This window comes from Pan troglodytes, chromosome 15, assembly GCF_028858775.2.
Source record: "Pan troglodytes isolate AG18354 chromosome 15, NHGRI_mPanTro3-v2.0_pri, whole genome shotgun sequence".
NCBI classification, from domain to species: Eukaryota; Metazoa; Chordata; class Mammalia; order Primates; family Hominidae; genus Pan; species Pan troglodytes.
Genome location: NC_072413.2, coordinates 30,577,282 through 30,604,119, shown reverse-complemented (window position 1 = coordinate 30,604,119; position 26,838 = coordinate 30,577,282). Strand labels below are relative to the sequence as shown.

Below are 26,838 nucleotides of genomic sequence, written 5' to 3'. Positions count from 1 at the left end.
ACAACAGGAGGGGAGCCCTTTTTAAGCACTGAAGGATAGCAACACCCCACTGATTCTCAATGAATGGGAAAGAGCAATCAACTGATAATAAATGAACAAACAGAAATCAAATTATTTTTCCTGTAGCCCAAGTGAGCTCTGGTCTCTGTTGGGATTGAGACTTATAATGTGCAAAGCAACTTTAATAAAAACCAATACAAATTCAATCCTAATCATAACTGCAGGTAGAAATATCCCCTACAGGAAGGAGAAAGATTTCAGAGGCAATGAATAAAGCTAATTACTCCCTCATATCATACTTAGCAAAATCCAAAACAAAAAACTAGATGGCCTCCCTTTAATGGTCCCCTGATTCACTACTTACTGTGCTTTGTAACAGCTACCAACTTCCCTGTTTGCCACCTCCTTTCCAGCACTGGCCTCCTGAACTTGTTTTTCACTGACTGATGCTTCCATGCTTCCATGGAATGCTTCCATGCCTTTGCATGTGCTCTTCATCCTACCTGGAACCCCACTACCAATAGTCTATTCCCTCTCCTCCTCAAACATACATACAAGCATAAGCACATGCATGCACACACACACACCTTTTCCTGGAAAACTACTATTTGGGATAAGAGTCCAGCTCAAATGTTGCCTTCTCTCTGAAGCTTTTCCTGAGTCTGACAGAGTTCATTTGCCACATTCCCCTCATCCTCCGCATTCCCCTCATCCTATGCCATTTATAGCAGAGCCTGACATTGATTCCTTGATCTCACTAGGTTCCACCTGTCCAATCTAAGATGACCCTCCAAAGCTTCTCAAATATATATATATATATATACATATATACATATATATATGTTCCGGCCTTGTGCAGTGGCTCACACCTATAATCCCAGCACTTTGGGAGGTTGAAGCAGAAGGATCACTTGAGCCCAGGAGTTCAAGAGTAGCCAGGGCAATATAGTGAGACCCCCATCTCTACAAAAAAAAATTTTTTTAATTAGCTGGGCATGGTGGCACGTGCTTATGGTCCCAGCTATTCAGGAGGCTGAGGTGGGAGGAACACTTGAGCCCAGGAGCTTGAGGCTACAGAGTTGTGATCATGCCACTGCACTCCAGCCTGGGTAAGAGGGCAAAACCATGTCTCAAAAAATGCATGCACACACACACACACACACACACACACACACACACACACACTCAATGGCCAAAACTGGAACAATCTGGGCAATGTATTAAATAATAAATAACCATAGTATTGGATTATAATTCAAGAATAAAATAAATATCCATGAGCCTATACTGATATAAACGATTGAATAAATAAATGCAGGAGTGAAAAAATTCCTTACAGAAAAATTTCAATTAATAAATGTAAGGGAATGAGGGAAATAGAAAATCACCAATATAACAGGTGATTGCTACAGGCAAGATCTATTGATGAATGCTACAATCAATGGGTAAAATTTTTAGGAAAAAGAGGATAGGCCAGGCACGGTGGCTCACGCCTGTAATCCCAGCACTTTGAGAGGCCAAGGCGGATGGATCCCTGAGGTAAGAAGTTTAAGACGAGCCTGGCCAGCATAGTGAAACCCCATCTCTACTAAAAATACAAAAATTAGCTGGATGTGGTTGCAGGCACCTGCAATCCCAGCTACTCAGGAGGCTGGGGCAGGAGAATTGCTTGAACCCACGAGGCGGAGGTTGCAATGAGCCAAGATTGCACCACTGCACTCTGGCCTGGGTGACAGAGCAAGCCCCTGTCTCAAAAAAAAAAAAAAGAAAAAAGAAAAAGAGGATAACTGCATATCCTCAAAATATCTCCCACCAGATTTACTAATGACTATGGTGCTTTTAACAGGAATCCACAGATTCTTTGATAGACCTCCCTCCAAGAGGTAGAACTCAATTTCTCTTCCCTTGAGTGTGACTGAACTCAGTGACTTGCTTCTAAGGGACAGATCATAGAAAGGGAAAAATATGAATTTTAATGACAAATACCATATTAACTGTGTGATCAAGGTTAAAATCACCAGTAATATGTTGTATGGCTATTACAAGCCCTCTAATCTGATGTGATGAGAAAGGTACATCACTTTTGGGTTACTCTCCCGAAAACTGATAACCTCAGCCTATTCAGGAGGAAACACAAGACAGACTCAAATTGAAGGACATTTTACAAAATACCTGACCATTAGTCTTCAAAAGTGTGAAGGTCATAGAAGACAAGGAAAGACAGACAAATTACCATAAACTTGAAGAAACTAAGGACATAGGGTGACTAAATGCAATGTAGGACCCTGGATTGGATACTGGAACAGAAAAGAGGGTATTAATGAAAAAAAAAAAAGTCTATGCAGTAGTTTAGTTAATAGTAATGTATTAATATTAATTTCTTAGATTTGATAAATATACCATAATTATGTCTGATGTCAACATTAAAGGAAGATGAGTGAAGGGTACATATGAGAGCATTCTTTATTAGTTTTATAATTCTTTCATAAATAAAATTATTTTAAAATAAAACATTTTTTAAAGTATGACTTTTCTTTTTTCTGCTTTTTGTATGTATTTTACACTTCTATTTAAAAATTGTTTTTAAATTGAGCATGTTTTTCTTCAAAAATCAGAAATAAACAGGAAAATGTTCATTTTTAAAAACCAACTTTTTGGAGAAGACTCCTCTCAGAAGGATAAATTGCTCTTCATCCTGTACTTCCCCAAAATTTTTTTTATACTAAAACTCTACTGTAACACTCAGTTCATCCTACTTTATGTTAGAGTTGTTATGCGTCTCTCTTTTTGGCAACTCTACAGAGGCAAGGGCCCTTTTAATCCCACGCAGCACTTAGAATCCAATAAGTGTTAGCTGAGTTTTTGTCATGGAAGGAAACCTAATAAAGGCCAGTCCCTGAGCCAGCCCTGGCTTTGGGACCAGCCTGCCAGATGCTCATTTCTCCAGACCTCCTCTGCACCTGGGACCTCAGCAGGTGTCTGCTCTGCTCTGATGCAGCATTTTACCAGAGCTCTAAGGCCAATCAGCCCAACAATGATTGAAATCTCTACCATATCTGCTTAATATTGAAAATACATCCTGTATGATGATTGACCCTTAGCAGTAGGCTTCTCATGCTGATGCAGGCAACTTTTAATCTGACTTACATCTCATCGTTTTTCCTCCCTTCTCACTATCCCCTGAGGAAACCCACCCACCACCCTAGCTCCAAAGTAAGCAAGCCCACCTACAACCTGCATGTATCCTCAGAATGTTTCATCCACCTCCCAGTGTTATTGGAATCATGGCTATCCTGTTATGACAGTCCTCTTGAGAGGCTAAAAATCAGAATACACCTACAGTCAACTGCTCTGGCTCACTGCATACCTAACCCCCCCACCCAACACAGGTCAGAAACCAAACTGGGAAAAAAAAAGGGAAATAAAGTATATCCAAATTCCTTTAGATCTAAAACTTCATTCTTTATAAGAAAATAAGCAAGAGTTCATTTCATTTTTATGCTGAGAACAAACAGTTTTTTGGTTTTGTGTGTTGAGCATCAACCACAGGATTTGCACAAGAACAGGATTCCAAGTTCTGAACTAAGCAAGTGTAAGAAGTGGCAAAGACCAAATTCTAGTAACAACTTTTGGTGCTTTACCACAGTCCTAACATTTGTAATTGGAAATATATCACAGAGTTCCAGAATAGGAAGTTGAGAGCTGAAGGTATACCCTCTGTGGAGCCATAGTTAATGCACATGATGTTTCAGAACCCTGGAGGCTTTAATACTTTTCAAGCCAGGTAAGCAACAACCTAAAGATGGTGCTCTTTGATGCCCTCTTTCAATTCTGTAGGACACAATGGTCTAGTGTGGTTTCAGAGTCACTTGGATGTGCTGAAAGTTAGCTTCTTCTTCCTCTCAGTAAAGTGCAGCTGGTATTTTTTCTTTTTCATCTGAAAACCTTCACTATCATTTGAACAATAAATAACTGGTAGCAAAACCACATACAAGGAGAGAATGCTCATCCCCTGGCTAAGGCAGCCATATATGCTACAATGCAGATTGCGCATTACACACGGGCGCCACTACTAACAGATGTCCTTCACATCACAGATACCACAGATTTGCATATTAGTGTGACTTTCCAGAAGATGGGAGTTGAAAGTACCCTATTCCAATTAAGTCAATCTATTATGACAATTTCCTAAAGGTGGATGTAAGGTGTTTCGAGAAAGGAACGTCTTTTTCTAATTTTCATAAAGGTGCCACATGTGTTAGTAGCAGCCAAGATTTGATTGTATGCTGTAAGATTGTCTTCTGTTCAGTAATTCTCTCTCTAAATTTTTAAACATCAGTCCACAGTAAAGACTTGCACATATTCCTGACTTTTTTGGCTATTTCTCCAAGAGTTTCCACTTGCAGTAAATCTAACCTCAACTCGATAAACATTTATAGATGTGATATGGGAGAAAAGAACATCATACAAAATAATAATGTATCTAACTAAACGATAACCTTAAAACAGACATGGTTGGCTGAGCTTTTATATATAGAACTCATACCAGCTTTTAAGATGTCTACATTTTCATTTCCCCTGCACAGCAACAGTTCCTCGACCTAGTTTCTCCACTAAAGAGGTCCAATTACGTTACACGGTAAGACTAAAATTTTGTCCTAAATTTAGAATGGAAGAGACTCATTAATTTGCTCTTATCCTTAAAACAAATACACTCTCTGTGTGAACTATATGACAGTGATTTTTTTGTAACACTAAATATGTCAAAAAATATTTGTTGGCAAAAATGACTATACATGGTAAGAGTTCCTATTATGCTAAAAACTAGAAACACATAAATAAATAGAATATGGTCCTTTTCCTCAAGAATTTTATACTTTAGTGGCAAAGAGAAATATATGAAGACATGATTATAATTCATTGTAATATGAACTTTACTAGAGGCATATGTCCGGTGCAAGCATGGGAATGAAGAAGGAGTGTCAACTACATGTGAGGCATCAAAGAAGTTTCCCTAGGAGACAGCACCTGGGCCCATCTTGATAGATGAGTACAAATTAGCAAGTGAGCAAGGCTAGGGTATACAATTGCCTGCGCAAAGGTTTAGGGCATGAAAAATCAAGCGACATGCAGAAAGTCCAAATATGTTTAAATGGTTAAAACAAGTAGTGCAAGCAGAAGGCATAGAGTAAAGGGAATATGGAGAGAACAAAGAGGCAAGAGATGGAACCCATCACATTGACTGTGGAGGGCTTTTTATGACATACAATGAACTATGAATTGCAACCTGTAGGCAAAGGAGAGTCATTGAAGATTCCCATGTAAGGAAATGATACACTCAGATTTTAGAACATACCAGCTTTTTAGAATTATTCTGGCAGCAGTATTAAGGGAGTACTGAAGAGAACAATACTGGAAGTTAACCACAGAGCAGATGAGAGATGAGAAACCCCCAGGAAGAAGAGGTATAAGAAGCAAACGCAGGTGTAGACATGTAGAGGGGGAGATGCCTGTGAGACAAACAGAGGAAGGTCTCTGTATATAGATGTCCAGGCTGAGGATACAAACCTGTGAGTCCGCAAGACATGGATAGTAGGAGCAAGCCCTGGTATGGATGAGAAACCCTAAGGAGAGGACTTAGGCAGAGATTCTTCACCTAGAGTCCTAGGACTGCTGAGGATTCTGTGGATAGAATTCAGGAAGTCTGAGAATGTGAAGGGGAAAAAAATATGTTCTTGTTTTCATGAACTAAAATTTCTCTCAATTATTAATATAGGAAACAAGTCAAAGAAGTATTAGCAGTACTTGTGATTAAATCACAATACCTGCCAGGTATGGTGGCTCCCACCTGTAATCCCAGCACTTTGGAGGCTGAGGCAAGAGGATCACTTGAGCCCAGAGTTTGAGATCAGCCTGGGCAACATGGTGAAACCCCGTCTTTACGAAAAAAATATATAAAAATTAGCCGGGTGTGGTGGCAGGCGCCTGTAATCCCAGCTACTTGGGAGGTTGAGGTGGGAGGATCACTTGAGTCCAGGAGTTCGAGGCTGCAGTGAGCTGTGATCACATCACTGGACTCCAGCCTAGGTGACAGAGCAAGAACTTGTCTCAAAAAACAAAAAAAGAAAAGAAAAGAAATCACAATACCTGTGATCACCAACAGAAATCTCAGATATTTTCATACCACATTAAAGTTATTAAAGCTATCTTGAAATAGCATTTATACTCATTATTGGTTCAAAATTATGGTAGTTGTTAGGCCCACCACTAGATCTTGTCTATTGTGTTAATAAAAAAGCACAAATATTACTATATCACAATTTTTAGAAATATTTTTGTAATTACATTTCAGCATATTTTGATTTTTTTGTAGTTCTATGCATTTCATTCAAAACATTTAGAAACACTGGAGGGATTTAGAGGCCTCCCCCTCCTGCCAGACGGTCTGTGGCACAATTCAAGAACATCTGGGATAGCATGAGAACAAGACCAAGAGAGAAAACTTAGGGAACAAACATTTATGTAGTAGGGCTTGGAGCCGGTGAGGGGACTAAGAATAATGAGGTAGAGAGGTAAGAGAAGAACCAAAACACTGCAACATTGCAGGATTTACATACAACAACAGAAAATTTCAAGGATGACATGGTCTATACTAGAAGAAAATAAATTATGTAAGTATTGAAATGTTTCCCTTTAATTTACCAATTATAGTTTGTATCAGTTAGAATCCTTCTTCTGTAAGCAACACAGCCATCTAAGGTACGTAAAAAGAAATGTATTGAAGGAATATGAGGTAGATCACAGACTCCAAGGAAAAATCAAAGAATTAGTCCATAGAAAGGACAGGAAATGAGGATGTCCAGGAGAACTAGGGTAGCAAGCAGGAAATGTCACCATCTGTCATTCCTCTGACTTGTCAGCTTGGCCTGACTCAGGGTCATATGTCCACCCCTGGGCTGGGAGAAAGCAGGGCACCTGAACTGAACTGACAGTTAGTTACACCAGGATCCACAGAGGAGGGCAGCTCCCCGGGATGGCATGCTGCCAGAAGGCAAAAGGACACTAGGCAAACAGAAGCACATGTCCACTTCAGGAGGTCCTACTGGCAACCTTATGACAGCAGTTTCAGTGTAAGGGGGCATGAAATCTGGATTGCTTTAGTTTATGAGCTGACTTAAAGTAAGGCAGAGAATCCCATTCTGTCAAAAAGCTTGATTATGAGAAAGAAAAATAGAATAACAATAAGAAAGGAATGCAAGATCAAGGGAGGGTTGAAAGAAAGATTTGAGCATACTTACAGATAGAGGAAAGAGCCAGAGCAATAGGATAAGTTTAAGATCTGGATAAGCCCTGGAAGATGGGTTGAATTTGCATAGAAAGAAATTACCATTGTCGCTTACCATGCCAGGCACTTATTGTGCCAGACACCACGCTAAACAGAATTCATCAGCATTATCTTTTAGTACTGCCAGTTAGGTAGTATAATTATCCCCATTTCACAGAATGGGGTAGCAAGATTTAAGTAAATTGTCCAAGGTCACACAGCTATAGTGGCAGAGCAGGGAACAGGTAGCTTTCCCTGCAAAAATTGTTACTTTTGTTTTTTTTTGAGACAGGGCTCTGTTCTCTTCCATTGATCTATATCTCTGTTTCGGTACCAGTACCATGCTGTTTTGGTTACTGTAGCCTTGTAGTATAGTTTGAAGTCAGGTAGCGTGATGCCTCCAGCTTTGTTCTTTTGGCTTAGGATTGACTTGGCAATGTGGGCTCTTTTTTGGTTCCATATGAACTTTAAAGTAGTTTTTTCCAATTCTGTGAACAAAGTCATTGGTAGCTTGATGGGGATGGCATTGAATCTATAAATTACCTTGGGCAGTATGGCCATTTTCAGGATATTGATTCTTCCTATCCATGAGCATGGAATGTTCTTCCATTTGTTTGTATCCTTTTTTATTTTGGTGAGCAGTGGTTTGTAGTTCTCCTTGAAGAGGTCCTTCACATCCCTTGTAAGTTGGATTCCTAGGTATTTTATTCTCTTTGAAGCAATTGTGAATGGGAGTTCACTCATGATTTGGCTCTCTGTTTGTCTGTTATTGGCGTATAAGAATGCTTGTGATTTTTGCACATTGATTTTGTATCCTGAGACTTTGCTGAAGTTGCTTATCAGCTTAAGGAGATTTTGGGCTGAGACAATGGGGTTTTCTAGATACACAATCATGTCATCTGCAAACAGGGACAATTTGACTTCCTCTTTTCCTAATTGAATCCCCTTTATTTCTTTCTCCTGCCTGACTGCCCTGGCCAGAACTTCCAACACTATGTTGAATAGGAGTGGTGAGAGGGCATCTCTGTGTCTTGCTCTGTCCACCAGGCTAGAGCGCAGTGGCACGATCTCGGCTCACTGCAACCTCCACCGCCCGGGTTGACGCCATTCTCCTGCCTCAGCCTCCCGAGTAGCTGGGACTACAGGCGCCCACCACCACGCCCAGCTAATTTTTTGTATTTTTAGTAGAGACAGGGTTTCACCGTGTTAGCCAGGATGGTCTCGATCTCCTGACCTCATGTCTGCCCACCTCGGCTTCCCAAAGTGCTGGGATTACAGGCGTGAGCCACTGCACCTGGCCAAAAAGCCATACTTTCAACAATATTTTTCCTCTTTCTATAAAACCCAGAGAAAGGAGGTAAAGAAGGGTGTACCAATTTGTAGGTTTGTACCAAGGAGGTAGGACATGGAAGGGATTCCTATCACTTAGCTTCACTGTTCTCTATAGGTAAGTGCCAGCCACTGGTGGAGAAATGGGAGGTTGGCACCCCAACTAGAATGGCTATTATCAAAAAGACAAAAAAAAAATGCTGGTATGAATGTGGAGAAAGGAAACCCTGATACACTCTTGGTAGAAAAGTAAATTAGTACAGCTGTTATGGAAAACAGTATGGAAGTTCCTCAAAAACTTAAAAATAGAACTACCATTCCAGCAATTCCATTACTGGGTATTCATCCAAAGGAAATGAAATCACTATGTCAAAGAGACATCTGCACTCCCACGTTTATTGTGTCACTATTCACAATAGCCAAGATACGGAATCAACCTAAGTGTCCATCAATGGATGAATAATGAATGTGGTACACATACGCAATGGAATATTATTCAGCCACTAAAAAATGAAATCTTGTCATTTGCAGCAACATAGATAAACCTGGAGGGCATTGTTAAGTGAAGTAAGCCAAACTCATAAAGACAAATACAACATGATCGCACTCATTTGTGGAATCTAAGAAAGCTGGTCTCATAGAAGTACAGCATAGAATGGTGATTACCAAAGGCTGAGGACAGAGAGAGGGAGGGAGAGATGGAGGGAGATTGGTCAAGGGGTATAAAATCACAGTTACATAAAAGGAATAAGTTCTGGTATTCTATTGCACAGTACAGTGACTAGTTAACAATCTTGTATATCTCATAATAACTAGAAGAAAGGATTTTGAATGTACTCACCAAAAGGAAATGATAAATGTTTGAGATGATGGATGCCTTAAATACCCTGATTCAAACAGTACAAAATACATACTTGTACGGAAACATCACACTGTACCCCCCAAATATGTATAATTATTATATCAATTAAAAATAAAATAAAACAAAAAAAAAGAAATGGGAGGTTGGGAAAGGCACAGTGAAGCTAACCAATGAAAGACTGTTACAATCTGGGCTAGGAATGAGAAAGAACTGGCTATGATAGGAGAAAGGGCCTAGACACCCACCCCCTTCACACACACACACACACACACACACACACACACACACACACACAGGGTCTCCCAAGACTACTCAAAAGCAGTGCCCACAGCTGTGAAACTCTCTATAGCTTCTACATCAGGGCTATCCAGCAGGCATGGGAGTACTGGAGACAAACCCAAGTTCAAATCACAGCTCTGCCTGTTACAAGGAGAAATGAAAAAATAAAGAAAACCTATTAATCCAAATAAATTAGATTAGTAATTTATTTGGATCTGAGATCAGATAATCAGTGGTTACCATTCTTATCCTGTCTGAGCCAGAGCAAAGGAATTCTTTTAAATTTTATAGATATAATTGTGTATAAATGTGTATACATACACACACATATATATTCAATTTCTATCACTAACAACTTCGGCTAGCTAGCATTCATCAACAAAGATCAACCAGCAACATCTTTCATAATTCTATGTATTTAAAGATTAATACATTTCTTTTCTTAGTCTTTACTAAAAATCTACCATTCCAAATGTTTAGAGCACAGCAGGTAATAATGTTTTTTTTTTTTTTTTTTTTTTTTTTTTGAGATGAAGTCTTGCTCTGTCTCATCCAGGCTGTGCAGTGGTGCAATCTCGACTCACTACAGCCTCTGCCTCCAGGGTTCAAGCGATTCTCCTGCCTCAGTCTGCCAAATAGCTGGGACTACAGGTGTGTGCCACCACACCTGGCTAATTTTGTATTTGTCATAGAGATGGGCTTTTGCCGTGTTGGCCAGGCTGGCCTGGAACTCCCAACCTCGGGTGATCCACCTGCCTCAGCCTCCCAAAGTGCTGGGATTACAGGCATGAGCCACCATGCCTGGCCCAGGTAATAATTTTGACTAATATAACAAAAATTTAGGAACACCTAAATGATTCTTTTAGACCTCTAGGTTAGAAGAAATGAAAAACTACTTAATGTCTATAAGATATATATCTAAAATGCTTAAAAATAAAGTAAGATGTAGACTCGACAGTTTGATACCTTTGTGGAAGCAATATTCTCTCTCAAACATTTAAAAATCATCTGGAAAATCACTATATTCTGTCTGAAAACCAAGTTCGAGATTCAGGGTTTAGTAGACAAAAAAATAAGCCATAGGACAGAATGAAAAGCAGGGTTCCAGATTTAAAATATGTACCTACACATCATAGAAAATATCTGGGAAAACATATGCCAAATTGTTAAGCTATTTACCTGTGCTATTAGAATGGGGTAGGCTTGGAGTTCCTACTCAGAGAAGTTCTACTTTTCATCCTACCATCCTCTGATTTTTAAAAAATAAATCTGTATTACCCTGTTAAATCTTCAACTATTTATACATATATATATTTATTTACTTATTCATTTAATATATTTTTTATTTTGTTATAATTTTATATTTAGAGAAAAGCTGCAAAGATAGTACAGAGAGTTCCCATACCTCTCACCCTGTTTCCTCCATTGTTAACATCTCATGTTATCAAGGTACATATGTAAAAAGTATAAAACTGATCTTAGTACAGAACTATTAATTAAACTCCAGACTTTATTTGTATTTCACCAGTTTTTTCATTAACGTCCTCTTGCAGTCCCAGGACCTAATCTTGAGTACCACACCACATTTAGTTGTCATATGTCCTTAGTCTCCTCTGGTCTATAATAGCGTTTTAGCCTTTCCTTGTTTCTCATGACCTTGATAGTCTGGAGGAATACAGGCCAAGTATCCCTAGAATGTCCCCAGTCTCGGTTTATCTGATAATTTTCTGATAATTAAAATGAATTATGGATATTTGAGAAGAATACCATGGAGGTGAAGTAGTACTCTTCTCACCACATCACATTAGGGGTATACAATATCCACACAACATCAATGGTGACATCAACCTTCATCACTTGGTTAGGGTTATACTTACCAGGTTTCACTACTGTAAAGCTACTATTGTTCACTTTCATATCCTGTTTTCTGAGAGCAAGTCACTAAGTCTAGCCCACCCTCAGGAGTGGCTTAAACTCTTCCTCCTAGAAATGGGAGTATTTACACATATTATTTGGAAGTTTCTGTAAGAAAGATCTATCTCTTCTCCTGTTTATCTATTTATTCAATTATTCATTTATATTAGTATACACTCATGTATATTTATTTTATATTTTAACTCAATACTACATTATTTATTAGGTGTGGCCAGTAGAAGCTCTTTCAGCTTGGCTCCTATGTCTCTTCAACAGCTCCATCCTTTTGTTTTTTGAACATTTCCTTACATAATTGAACTACATGATACTCACTAACGCACATCTAAAATTTTTCCCTGCCCCTAGTATTAGCCATTACTTGAAGGAGCCCTGATTCCTTTTATTGATGAATGGTGTATAGCACCAAGGTCTGGGCATTAATGTGTTCCTTCAACTACCCTCAAAGTTTGTTGAAGCTTCGAGTTAGTGTATATCAAGCACTTCCTAACACAGAGCCTGACACATAGTAATCACTCAATAAATGAAAGAATCCATCATTGTTATTATTTTTATGCACATTTGTAATAAATTTGGAATTTCCAACTGCTAATCCAAAATTGTATCCCATTACTCATTGCATCAAGCCCTAACATGTCCACAGATCTTTCTATATTTCTTTCTATATTTCTGAGTCTAAGGACCACAGAAGGCCAAGAAATAGACACTCTCCATCCTCTGGACCAGAAGTCTGCATTCTTTCACCATAAAACATTTTCCCTCCTTTCCAAGCATCTATGCAGAACAATGAAATCAAAAGAGCTTTGTGGAAAACATCTCTTGTGATCTTTTAGTTTTTAAGTTTAAATGAAATGTTTTGAAAGGCACTAAAAAGAAAATAAAAAGACTCCTATACACAAGTCAAACTCTCTTTGGATCTACAGAGTTCAGTTTTGAATTCCTGTCCAAAATAGCTTTTGTTTTGAAATACTGCAATGTCATTGCTTTGGAAATGGCCATTGCCCTACAGATCTATAAAATGCCCCTTTAAACAAATCCTGTACGTCAAACACCAATGTCATTGTTCTTATTGAGTAATAAGTACTAGAGAATCTCTTTTATGAATTATAAACCAGTAACAAAGGTCCTAAGAGGGTGATTTAAATGGTGCCTCTACCTCAAGCACTCTGTCTGGTTAGAGTGGCTGCCGGGAATCCCACGGTATAGGAACCAGATGGGAGTACTGAGAGATCTGTGAAAAGGACCCTGGGACTCACAGGCTGGCCTCAGGACACAAGAATAGGAATAAGTAAAAAATTTAGGGCCACTTGGCACCTCTCAGGGAGTTATCTGGGCCCTGCAGAGGGTTGGGTGGGGAGCAATGTGGAAAAAGCACCCTGGTTTAGCATGTATCAGAAGCCTAGAGGGTCCAGGGCAAAAGCACTGCAAAAGAAACACGATGGGGCTGGGCACGGTGGCTCATGCCTATAATCCCAGCACTTTGGGAGGCCAACACGGGTGGATCATTTGAGATCAGGAGTTCAAGACCAGCCTGACCAACATGGTGAAACTCCGTCTCTACTAAAAATACAAAATTAGCATGCGTGGTGGAGCATGCCTGTAATCCCAGCTACTCAGGAGGCTGAGGCAGGAGAATCACTTGAACTCAGGAGGCAGAGGTTGCAGTGGGCTGGGATTGTGTCATTGCACTTTAGCCTGGGCAACAAGAGCAAAACTCTGAAAAAAAAAAAAAGAAAGAAAGAAAAGAAAGAACCCCATTCAGACAGAAGTCTTTTGAGTTCTTCAGTATCCACATTCTTCTTACTAAACATTCTCAGTTTGGGATTCCTGCTTTTTGCGCCCAGTATCTTAAAATGTGCTAATTTTACACTGGTTATTCTTGCTCTATCCTAAAACCTACATTCTTCTGGGCAAGGCCAGGTGATCCCTGCCATAGGCTGGAACCTCTAAAATCCCATGGTACCTGTCTAGCATATTTCTGGTCTGGCCCACCTTGAACTTCTCACTTTTGCTCCTGGCATGGTCCCACCCAGCTGTGTCTTCCAGGTTCTTGACCTGCCCAGCACTTCATCTGTATCTTACTATCCACAGCAGCCCCTGCCCTTGGGTCATGGCCTTCAGGGTCCATGTGGCTACACACAAATGTCCCTCAGGGCCTAGAAAATGTATCCCGATTTCCTTGAGGAAAAGAGTTATAAGAACTAAAGCAACTGAAGTTACCTTTGGAAAATCTAAGCAAAGCCTCATAAATCTGATATGTATTGTCTTTCCTCCCCTCAGGAAGAATTACAGGAGGAACCAGGTCAACAGAAGACACAGATTCCTTACTTTCTAACATTGGACTATTACTATTAATTAAACTTTAGACTTTTTAAAAAGTGGCCAAGGGCCAGAGTGCCTCAATCCCAAGAGGTCAGCATTGGAAGTGACCATATAGTCAGGGGCATTGGTATTACAAAGACAGCATGGAATTGAGAGTCATTTACATCTGGGTTCAGTGTCTTATCCCCACTCACAAATTGAAAAACTTTAGGCAAATCATAGATCATAAGCTTCAGTATCTGTAAAATGATAATCCAATGTTACAAGCTCTATAATTTATTTTTAAATACTTCATTCTAATTGGTTTGATATATGTGACAATTAATTTAAGTTTCATTTCTAGGCAAAGTCAGCTAAAGCAATGCCTGAAATGTACAGTCCGAAAGTGGGTGTGTGTGTCAGGCAACAATACATCAGAAAGGGGATGGACTCACTCCTACTTCAGTCAATAACCATTACCATTTAGCAAGCTGAAAGTTTAGAAATGGGTTTTACCTGGTGAAATTAAACGTATTCAAGACATATGGGTTAGCTAAAATAATTTAGAAACATGCGTAAGAAAAAAGGGCAAGACTTCTCTGATGCCTTAACTTTGTATCCTTGAGTGATGTTGCCTGAGACTTAATCCCTAATCTGTCCTTGTCTCCAACCATTGATTTAAAAGGATTTCTGATTTACATACAAAGGATGCAGAATCCTAAATAGAGCAAAGCTTTTATTTTTTATTTTTTACTTAATATATAGTTAGAGCACCTAAAACAAAATAGAGCTGAGAGTTCATCAATCTGTCAAACAGACTGTATGAAATATTTTGTGCCTGCTTTGCAAATTAATGCTAGTCTAATAAATATCTCTATATGATATTTTGGTCTAAGGCTTGAATTCATTACAACTTGGTATCAAGCCTATAGAAGAAGTAACTATCACCACCCCAAACTTTTTGGGTGGTTACTGCGATTTCCAAAATGAAGCTGAAATCTGAGTGTAACCAAATTGGCTTAAAGAAATTCTCAATTTCTGGCCGGGTGCGGTGGCTCATGCCTGTAATCCCAGCACTTTGGGAGGCCGAGGTGGGTGGATCACGAAGTCAGGAGATCGAGACCATCCTGGCTAACACGGTGAAACCCGGTCTCTACTAAAAATACAAAAAATTAGCCAGGCGCGGTGGCGGGCCCCTGTAGTCCCAGCTACTTGGGAGGCTGAGGCAGGAGAATGGCGTGAACCCGGGAGGCGGAGCTTTCAGTGAGCCAAGATAGCACCACCGCAGTTCGGCCTGGGTGAAAGAGCGAGACTTCGTCTCAAAAAAAATAAATAAAATAAAACAAGACATTCTCAATTTCCATCCTTCATATCCCACAGAGTTTTTGGGAAGTTACAAGTGAAAGTGCTTGGTAAATTCTAAAATGCAATACAAACATACTGTCTCAGAAAGATTTTTAATTTGTACAACTCAAGTTCCTCCATGGCTCACCAGCCTGGAAGTTCAAATGGAGTAACATTTTTGGTAATGTGCTACATTTCTCTGCATCTTTATTTTAACCCCCTTATCAGAGTCTTAGCTCCCTGAAAACAGGGCCCTAAGTAGAATTTCATGAAGCTCCAGCATGAATTTCACATGTATGCACACTCACTGCATCATGGGCACCTTGACCAGGAAGAGCTGCTATTTCTGGGCACTGCCAGGCCCCTCCCACTAATGCTCTAGAGTAGTGGTCTTCATGATGGGGGACTCATCATAAAGGGGGATGCAAGGCAAACCTTTGGGATGTGATGACAATATTAGAACTTCTGTTTAATTTTTATTTTAACCTTTAAGATTTTTACTTCTATATGTTTTGTAAAATATGTAAGACATTAATACATGAGAGAGCTCAGACATTTTTTAACAGATAAATATGTCAATCAAAACAGTTTGGAAACCTCTGGCTTCAAGCATCTGTGGATAGAGGGAAATATGCCTTTCTCCCTCTTATACAATATACTCTCCTGAGGGCTATTGCAGCAGTGGTCTCGTGCTCAAATGACATACAGATTCTTTAGTGGAAGAGCTCTTACATTCAGCCCACTCACCCCTCCCCAGCTTTTCTAGGACTCAGGCCAGAGTCCAGGGAATGGCTGAGACAGGACACTTCCTCATGACCCACATAGAAACTGACATCAGAATCACTCCACCCTCTGGTGATCAGAGCTTACTGTGGCTGACTCCACCTTTCTTAGGATACTTTCTCTCTAGGAACTGCTTTTGACTCTAGTATCAATACACTGATGGGACAGACCACCAACTCATCACAGATACAGGGCAGACATTCAGCAGACATGCCCAAACATGTCTGAGGCTCAGTGATGGAGATAATTCAAGCTCAGATGCTACTGGCTACATCACAGCTGACAGCCTAAAGAAATACTAACCCCTCATTGCTAAGTCATGTAATCATTTCCAAGGCAATTTTTACCTGTACCTGGGGAAAAGCCTTCAGGCAATTTTGTTCCTTGAGAGTTACCCCTGTGCCTGCTTACACATTCAATACCTGTGGGAAAAATGTGAAGTTAACTAGATACAGCATTTTAACACCTGTGTATGTGATAGACTGTGTGAATTGAATCGGTATTAGAGAAGTAAACGCACATTTTAAAATAGGGAATTTCCCTTGACAACATTGTGTTTTAACTATGAATTTTAATATTCATTGGCCCTAAAATCCCTTCTATGAAAACATTTCCCCAAATTAGAAAGGAAGCATAGGAAAAACAAAATTTGATATATAAATATTCATTTTACACAGCCATTTTTTGACATGCCCTTCCAAATCCCATCCAAGCCTCCTCTCTGAGCCTCATCCTAAACACATACTCTCTATACCATCATTCTGCTTATATATCTCTCTCTTTTTTTTTTTTTTTTTTTTAAGACAGAGTCTCACTCTGTTGCCCAGGCTGGAGTGTAGTGGTGCTATCTCGGCTCACTGCAACCTCCGCCTCCCAGGTTCAAGAGATTCCCATGCCTCAGCCTCCTGAGTAGCTGGGATTACAGGGGTATGCCACCACACCCAGCTAATTTTTGTATTTTTAGTAGAGACGGGGTTTCGCCATGTTGGCAAGGCTGGTCTCAAACTCCTGACCTCAAGTGATCTGACTGCCTCGGCCTCCCAAAGTGCTGGGATTACATCTGTGAGCCACTACGTCCAGGCCTCCTTATATATATACTCTTATACTCCACTTGCTTAACACGGTGGTCACCCATACTCAGGAATGCCCTTATCTATACCCAGCTGAAATCCTCAGTCACTCCTCAAGGCTCAGGTCAGATTTTACTTCCTGTTTAGACCCTGAACCCTGACTGAATTAACTGCACCCTCATCTACCTTCCCATAGCTCTTTGTATTTACTGGGACTAATTAGGTGGTTTTATAATTTCTCTGACTCCCCATTATCTTGCTCAGCTACGTATGTCCTGCACAATCATGGCACAATCATGCCACTATGTAGGCATTAGATCAATGCATGTTGGATTGGTGTTACATTCAGGACACTGCAAGAATCTCTTGGTCTTATAGTCACTACTTGTCTGGACAGCTCCCAGAACATCACAGCTAGAATGATGACAACACTGTATGGATGGATCATGGGACATGGCCTTGGGCAATGCCTGATGGCAGGCTCCAGAAAGAGCTTCCAGACATCCATGAGTAGCAAAAGGGACTGGGAACACAGGGAGAGTAGGTCAAACTGCACCTGTCCCCAGTTTCGCACAGGGGCCAGCTCCTTGGGGAATACAACAGCCAGAGTTTTTGCCAGAGGTGCTTCCAATTGCTTGAGGAGACAGACTTACACATGTGAAACAACCTCAGAGTATATGAACAAGTAGTAAATCATGATAAAAAGCATTATTGCTTTAGGAATTCAGAGAACGTTATGACCACAGAGAGCTAGAGAAAAGGCAAAGGTTGTAAGAAGAAACTGGGGTTTTAATGGGGTGTGAAGCATGGGCCAAGCAGAGATACTGCTAGTCTCCCCAGTTCTTTACAGTTGATACAGTTGTTCCTAATTTATTTATTTATTTATTTTTTGAGACGGAATCTTGCTCTGTTGCTCAGGCTGGAGTGCATGGCACAATGTCGGCTCACTGCAAGCTCCTCCTTCCGGGTTCACGCCATTCTCCTGCCTCAGCCTCCCGAGTCGCTGGGACTACAGGCGCCTGCCATCATGCCTGGCTAATTTTTTGTATTTTTAGTAGAGATGGGGTTTCACGGTGTTAGCCAGGATGGTCTCAATCTCCTGACCTCGTGATCCACCCACCTCGGCCTCCCAAAGTGCTGGGGTTCCTGTCTAATTTAAGGAGGAAGCAGGGCAGCTGGAGTAGATTATATAGTACAAGACTTACTTGACCACCGATATCCCACAGGTCTGGAATTGGAACAGAAACTCTCCTAAAACCAGGGCAAGGCAGGCTGACCACCAGTTAGCCCTCTGCTTACATTCTGAATAATCTAGGTCTCCACTAACCACTCCAGAGCACCTCCTGTATCCTAGGCACTCTGCTAGGTGCTTTACACACGTTGTTTCTAAGTCTTGACAAGGAAGGTACCGTGAAGAAAATAGGACCCAGAAAGGTTAGGCAAGTTTCCCCGGGCACAGAGCTAGTGGGGGTGGGACTGAGATTTGAACCCAGAAGATCTAACTGGCCCCAAGCCCAAGCTTACCAACATCCTATCTGCCTTCCTCATGGGAAAATCCTCAAGGGGAAAAAAGGTCTTTTAAATTCTCAACGGGAAAAAAGGTTGCTGTTTTGTTCTATTGTGAACATTAGTGCGCATAACAATGCCAGGGTTGTAGGCCATGGAGTTAAAACTGGCTCCTGCCTACTGGAATTAATTCCAAAGACAAATGATAATTGTGCAAAAAAGAAATACATTCTGGTACTGAAGTCAGCACTATGTAATCCCCTTGAATTAGGATGTAGTAACTTTACATATCAATTTGGAGAATTCTCCGATCAGACAGAATTTTATTTCAAAATTAAAAAAAAATAACAAACCCTTTCTATCTAGGATAACACATCTCTTGTTCAGTAGAGTCTCCATCCAGCGCTGACACTGCATTTTCTTCCTCTCTTTACCACAGTGCACTAGCTACACTGGATACTTGAGGCTGTCCTAGACATGGGCTTTAACAAAGCTGGAAAAGGTTCAAAGAGCAGCAGAAAGATCATGGAGATAGGAGGGGCTTCATGAGAAAATGTCTAATAATATCAGTTGTATGGTTTAGAGAAAGGGAAGGCAGGAAGTAGAAGAGCATGACCTAGATCTATCACACAATCAAAAATTATATGGGGTGATCTTAAGCTCATTTTTACCAAATCCCAGTCACTTAGAAACAAAACAGAACTTGGTGACTCAACAGGACTTAGGTGAGGGTAGACATGGAAGAGAGGGCTTAGGATGACTCCCAGTCTCCACCCTAAGGGCAGGGACTGAAGACAATTCTTAATTCCAGACAGGAAGTTCAGAAAGGATGAGATCATTTCAGGTGTGCTAAGTGAAAAGTGCCTGTGGAAGATTCAGGAAAAGACATACAGAAAGCAGGAGAAATACAAGTCTGAATCTGGGAGAAAATAATCAGAGGCTAGAAATCTGAATTTATGAGTCATCAGCACATGGAAATAGAAGAAGCCATCAACAAGCATAGATAATCCAGGGAAAAGGTAGAGACTCAAAGATTTGTCCCTTCCAGTCTGGTACCAGACTCATGGACTCAAGAGAGTTATTTTATTTATGTATTTATTTTCAGAGACAGGGACTTGCTCTGTCACCCAGGATAGAGTGCAGTGACATGATCACAGCTCATTGTAGCCTCAGACACCTGGGCTCAGCAATCTTCTTGCCTCAGCCTCCCTAGTAGCTGGAATTACAGTTGTACACCACTACACCCATCTAATTTTTTACTTGTTTTTTAGGGACTTTTTTGCTCAGGCTGGTCTCAAACTCCTGTATTCAAACAATCCTCCCTTCTGAGCTTCCCTAAAATGATGGCCAGGCCTGAGCCACCACATCCAGCCTGAGAGTCATTTTAGACAAAATAAAACATTATTCTGGGAGCCAGGGGCATTCTTCTCAGCAAGCTTGAGAGGCAGGCATTATCATTTTTATTTTACAAACAAGGACACTGAAGCTCAACAAAACTCAGCAACTTGCCCATGGTCACAATGTTGGCAGTATAGAAGCAGAATTCAATCCCCAATCTATCTTTCACCAAGGACCCTGTGTGCTCTTTGCACTACTTCACTAGTTCATTTAGGGACTGGCTCTCATCACTGAGTTATAAAAATAGTAAAGACTAACATTGTTATGATAATGAACAAATTATTGGAAACTGTTATCAAAGTATCATGAAACTGTTAATATTTGGCCATTTTTTGACAACAACAATGGAAATTCCATACCGTTTGACCTAACAACAGCACTTTCACTTATATTTTATGTGAATGTCTACAGCAGCAGTGTAAATTTCTAAAGAAATTCTATACCCAATAGGAAGGGTAGAGGGGAACCAAATACTTCACCCAACTCATTAACAGCAAAAATATGTTGTGGCTAAAAAGAGAAAAAACAAATAGAAACACAAATTTGCAAGATAAGGAAACTCTAAAAAAATTTTCTTGTGAAAGATAATAGCTTGTTAGTTTAAGTGAAACTTTATGTGTTGACTTTAGGTTGACCACCAAAAGTATTACGAAATATAAGCTAATAAAACACACAAGTGTGAAATATAAATGGTATATAAATACTATTGTCTGAATGTTTTGCGTTCCCAAAATTTATATGTTAAAATCCTAACCCCCAAGGTGATGATATTAGGAGGCAGGGCCTTTGGGAAGTGATTAGATCATAGGGTGGAACCCTCATGAATGGGGTTAGTGCCCTAATAAAAGAGGCCCAAGAGAGACTCTTTATCCCTTCCATTATGTGAGCACACAGCTAGAAGGTACCAGCTGTGAACCAGAAAGTGGACTCACCTGACACCAAATCTTTGGTACCTTGACCTTGGACTTCCCAGCTTCCGGAACTGTGAGAAATAAATTTCTGTTGTTTACAAGCAACCCAGTTTATGGTATTTTGTTATAGCACTCCAAATGAACTAAGATAATAAATTAAAATATGTTTTCAGCTACATGAGCACACTAAGGAAATTTAAAATATTCTATGGAACAGATTTTTGGAAAATCCTAAGACTAAACAAACAATGGAGAAATATGGAGAACCCTGTAAGTGAGGCATAAAATACTAGAGCTATCAGGAAACAAAAATCATTTAAATTTTACCCTTTTGTTTTACTGTGGAGGAAACCAAGATTCAGGAAGAGTATGTCAGCAGGGACTAAAAATTCAGGTGCCTTACTCCCAGTCCAGTGCTCCCTGAAATAGATTAGAATAACATGCTATTTGAACACAATAATGTCCTTGTACATTGCAACTGACCATGCCATATATTGCAGATGCAAGAAAATTTTCATGAGGTATAATTTTTATTTCATAGCATAAGGTTGTTGAAAGTATATTAAATATGTTTTATTTAATATATTAAATAACATTTAATAAAAACAAATATGTTTTATTATCATAAAATAAAAACACTGAGTTTTAAATTTTAACAGCATTACTTTTTCTTATTCAGCTTGTTATGATTATGGTATAACCAGAACACTGCCTTCTCCCAAGATGTCTTTCTACTGCTTTTGGATATTGCTTGTCTTTTTAAAGAAAAAGGCATTCTAAAAATAGGATACTGTCAAAATGGTTTGAATTTCAAGGAAAAAAAAAAACCCTAACACCTGCTCCCTGAGAAATAAATACTCAGTTCAAAAGCGTGACATTTAGAATATGCCTTTGGTACAAAATTCAGCTGCAGATATCCACTTCAAAGATTGTTTTGAATCTAATTCAAAATAAGTATAGAATTAGGCTATCTTAATTATTCCTTCATTTATGAAGCTGTATGTTCTTCATGAAACAACTGTATCATTGTGTTCCTGTGCTTTGCTCTATTTCTCATTAGAGCATTTTTAATAGCAACAGAGAAGGGCTGACTGTCATGGCTTATCACTCTCCCTATCTGAAATTTTCATCAAAGAGTCTTTCAAATTCCACCAATCCATCAATCTGAGATTTACAGCTGGGAATTCATGATTTAAAGGAGAATAAATAACCTTGTTCCTGAAGGGGACCCAAATTCACTAAAGAGAGAAAGGAAGAGACAACCACCAGTAAAAGAATCAATGTATCTTTCAAATGACCTGTGAAACCCCAGCTTCCTCATAGAAACCCTTTAGAGAGGAGGACATCAGAGCTTCCCAGGCAATATCCCTGCTTCTAATAGAAGAATTTAGAATAATTGGATGGTACATGATACCCTAACCATCAGCCACAAGAATTTCTTGGCATGCTATCTGGAATAGCAAGAATAACTCAAGGGTGTTTAGTACCTTGAAAAGGACCACTGCAAAAGAGAGTTAATTTTTTATTACTGAATACAATCATGTTGCCTCCTCTCACAGGGTTATGTGGATTCATTTACTCTCGTAACAAATGTTTATTGAGCACCTACCACATGCCAGGCACTATTCTGGGAGCTAAGGAAACATCAATGAACAAAATAGACAAAAATCTCTGCCCTTATACAAGTTATATTATACCAGGGAGAAACAAACAAACAAGTAAAATGTTTAGTTTGCAGAAGGTGATAAGTGTTATGAACAAAATTTAAGCAGAGAAAGGAAATTAAATGAAATAATATATATGCTTGACACAGTATAAACATTTAAAATATATTAAAGAGTTCTTCTCTTAAAAGCTCTAAAAATGATTTTCTTGGTTTCAGGGCTGGAGTTGAGGAGAAATTGCATTTTCTTCTTGAGAGAGTAATAATCTTACCCCACTACTTCTAAATATGTGAAACAATAACTTTCATTTATCAAATTCTCACTTTGTGCCAAAAACTTTACATAAAATACTTCATTTCATCCTGTAAAATGGATATTCTCCTTACATATGGGGAAAAATGAGGCTCTAAGAACCTTAAGATCATAACTCTAATAATTTTACAGTAGAGCTAAGATTCAAAGGTAAATATACCTGGCTCCAAAATCCACCCTGCCAGGCTCTGTTTTTGTTCAGTGTTTAGGTATAGGGTGTCAGGAGATGGAGTAAGTCAAGAAGGGAAACATGATGATTATTCTCATGGTACTGCCTATTCCCTGCTCACCTTCCCCACCACTAATCTCTTGCTCAGAGAATTTCAGTCTATATATATATGTATAAATGGCTGGATGTTAGGATTCCAAATCCAAAATGGAAACCCCCTATTTGATGCAAGCTATTGCAAAAATATCACTTTAGATTTGGGTATGTAACATTTCCACCACCATTTAAGGTTCTAGAGTAGACTTTTTTTGAAAGCTTGTTTTCTCCTCAAGCTGGTTGATGGCACTCAATTTACTACTTCTTGTTTGGGTATCTGAGCATATATGGTATTTAGGCAGGATGGTGTTAAGGTCTAAGAACCAGAGAAAAACATCATACCAAAGATAATAATTTATGTTATTTTCTTAAAGAATTTTTTAAAAGAAAAACAAAATATATGGGTATATTCACCTTTACAACAAATCAACCAAATGATATTAACTAAAGCAAAAAACAAAAGGAAAAACTCTCTAAGTAAACAACAACAAAAAACCAAACAAATACAAAAAAAAAACAGAGTAAAACGTGTCTTGTTTTGTTTTGTTTTGTTTGAGCCAGGATCTTGCTCTGATGCCCAGGCTGGAGTGCAGTGATGCAATCATGGCTCAATGTAGCCTGGACCTTCTAGGCTCAAGCAATCCTCCCCCCTCAGCCTCCTGAGGTGCTAAGACTACAGGCATGAGCCACCATGCCAGGCCTGTTTCTCTCCTTATGCTGGTTATGTTATCTTTTTCTCCATCCTCTGCCTTTCAACCTATTTTCAGTTTAGTCAAAATTCAAATGTTTAAAAATCCTGTTATCCAGGAAGGGGAACATCACACACCAGGGACTGTTGTGGGGTAGGGGGAGGGGGGAAGGATAGCATTAGGAGATATACCTAATGCTAAATGACGAGTTAATGGGTGCAGCACACCAACATGGCACATGTATACATATGTAACAAACCTGCACATTGTGCACATGTACCCTAAAACTTAAAGTATAATAATAATAAAATAAAAATTTTTTTAAATCCTGTTATCAATTATTTATTACTAAATGAATATAAACCATAACATCTTAATTCACCAATCTGATTCTTTATTTGTTCTCAGAGGAATCATATCTTTTTGTGGTAGTTTTTATTGTTACCTTTGTTTTCAGATCTGTCCTTTTTTCTTGGAGAAGCTGCCCTTCTGAGGCAGGTGTTCCTCTACAGTGTTCTAGAAGCTGTGTGCTCCTACTAGCCAAGCCTGAAGAAATGTGCATCCTTCGGTTTCTTCTTGTGCTGCCCATCTTCTCATCACCACCCCCTTATTCTTATTTACTTTTAATTTAAAATGAAATGTACCAATAACCCTAAAGGACAAATTTTTTAAACTGTACTTGCACGCCTGTTTTCATTGTTGCATATAGTCTTCTACCACATCATATACCACCTCCCCTGCTGTTTCAGTTATTTCTAGTTGATTCTCCTTATAGGCTGCCTGCAAGACTGACTAATAGGAGTTTTAAAAGGTCATTCCCTTTCAATTCACACAAAGACAAAAACAGATTAAATACAAGGAAGTATTTGAATTAACTATTAAAAGCTAAAAGCAAGCGGATTTCTTCCAAGGGACATATCAGAGAAACTGCAGTGTCATTTGGTTTTCCATGGGCTACTTTTATGCTAATGTAATAGGAATAAACAGTGGCAGGGAGATGAGGGCCTCAGGGGCTGCTGGTGGGGAGGACTGTAATGAGTTCAGAACAGTCCCAGAAGGTAACACTGATAAGAGACGAGGTGGAGTAGTAACAAACTATGAGCACTCAGGATGGAGAAAGCTGAGAAAGGGCTGAGAAACAAGAATTTTGAGTGGGCCAGCAAAAGTAGTGAGTTATTAGACAAACACTTAAATCAAGAAATTGGATGAGAACAGAAGATGAGAGAGCCTCCACAGATATGCTTGGAGCTCCATGTCAAGGTATGTTCAGAAAAAAGGAAGAACTAATCATGACCATCTGTATGCACAGCCCAGCCAACACCATGTTAAATGTATGTCAAGTTCTCCAAGTAATATACATGTGTGTGTGCCTATAGTCATCGTTATTTGTAAAATGTTTGTTCTCTTAGCATATGATATTGTACATGGTAGACATCTGATGCATTTGTCAATTGTTGACTACTGGTGAAATTATCTGAAACAGATAGTTTTACAGCTTGTACAGTGATGGACATAGTGAGTATCAGAATTGTTCAGGGGTACAAGATCTTGTATTCCTGGGGCTTGATCCTTGAAGAAGACTCTATTCTTAGGCTTCTAAGAGGTGGCAAGAGCCCTTTCTGGATTTGTCAGGTTCCTGTTTACTCACACAGTAAAAAAAAAAAAAAACTTACCTTTTTCCTGTGCAGCAAGTGCCATCATTCATCCTCATTTTCTAACAACTCTCTGCAAATCTGTAGATTAATAGATTAACACAGCCACTTCTCACTGTGACATGATGGGTGGGAATGTTTCACCCACCATAAGGTCCAGGAGTTGGTCACCAGCATCTCATTATTATAAACAGTAATGGCAGATATGGACTTCTGAACATTAGCATGGCTGGAACTACCTTGCTGGAGAAGGGTTCATTATAAATATTGACTATAATTCCCTTTTAAATTGAAAAAAAAAAATGAACTTTTCCTGTAGTAATATAACCTCAAATTATAGGCCCTCTGGCCTCCTGGAGAGAGAGAATTAAAAAAAAAAAAAAAAAGGAAAAAAGGATAGTATTAAAAAAAAAAATACCCAGACAGCATAAATATGTTGTGTAATTTAAATGAGAGTTAAACAAAGCAGGTGATAAAAGTAATCAAGTAGTAAACAAAGGGCAAGAGAATTAATATAAACATTGAACCAACAGGATGGTTAATTAGCTTGCTTTGCAAAGAAGATTTGATTTCTCCCCTGAAAGCAATGGTGGTGACAAATAAACCTCACCTACCAAATATCTTCAAGTATAATGTAATATATCCCCCATTGCCTATAAAAGAAATGCCACTGAGTTCCTTTGCATGCCACTGAATTACCATCTACAAGGGCCTTGCTCTGGGTTGTTTTGACAATGGTCCCTTAGTTTTTCTAAGCACTACAATTTCTATTTGAATTGTTCCAGAGTAGGAGGAAGTGGGGAGTCTGAAACTCAAACATCTACAGGGCTCAGGCAGTACCAGTGGGGGCATCAAAAGGGCCATATGGGACTGGCTACATAAGGTCCACTGTAAAATAAAAATGTGGAGCCTCTTATTAAAAAATTATTAAGAATTCCAAGATGGTTACAGCAGAGTATTAAACTAAGTGTGGGCCCTTCTCAGTGCAGGGCCCTATGCAACTACACAGGTTGCACACCCATAAAGCCTGCCCAGCAGCCATACAAAACAAGCTGCAGGCTAGGTTTAGCTCATGTATTAGCCAGTCTGAGACCCCATTCTAAAGGCTCTACTAGCCAGGTGGGGTGATGTGCACCTGCAGTCCTAACCACTTGGGAGGCTGAAGTGGGAGGATCCTTTGAGCCTAGAATTTCAAGGCTGCAGGGAGTAATGATTGC

General features: G+C 39.4%; 1 protein-coding gene and 1 long non-coding RNA gene across 6 annotated transcripts in view; both read right to left on the bottom strand.

Annotated features, from left to right (window-relative positions):
* Positions 1-26,838, bottom strand: part of AKAP6 (A-kinase anchoring protein 6) — a 622,676-nt gene that overhangs the window by 469,535 nt on the left and 126,303 nt on the right. The gene's annotated exons all lie outside the window — the stretch shown is intronic.
* LOC134808282 (uncharacterized) lies at positions 16,931-21,601 on the bottom strand. Its single transcript, XR_010150902.1, has 2 exons — positions 21,367-21,601; positions 16,931-21,110 (listed from the first exon to the last, which is right to left on the bottom strand). It is a non-coding gene; the product is annotated as an uncharacterized LOC134808282 (long non-coding RNA).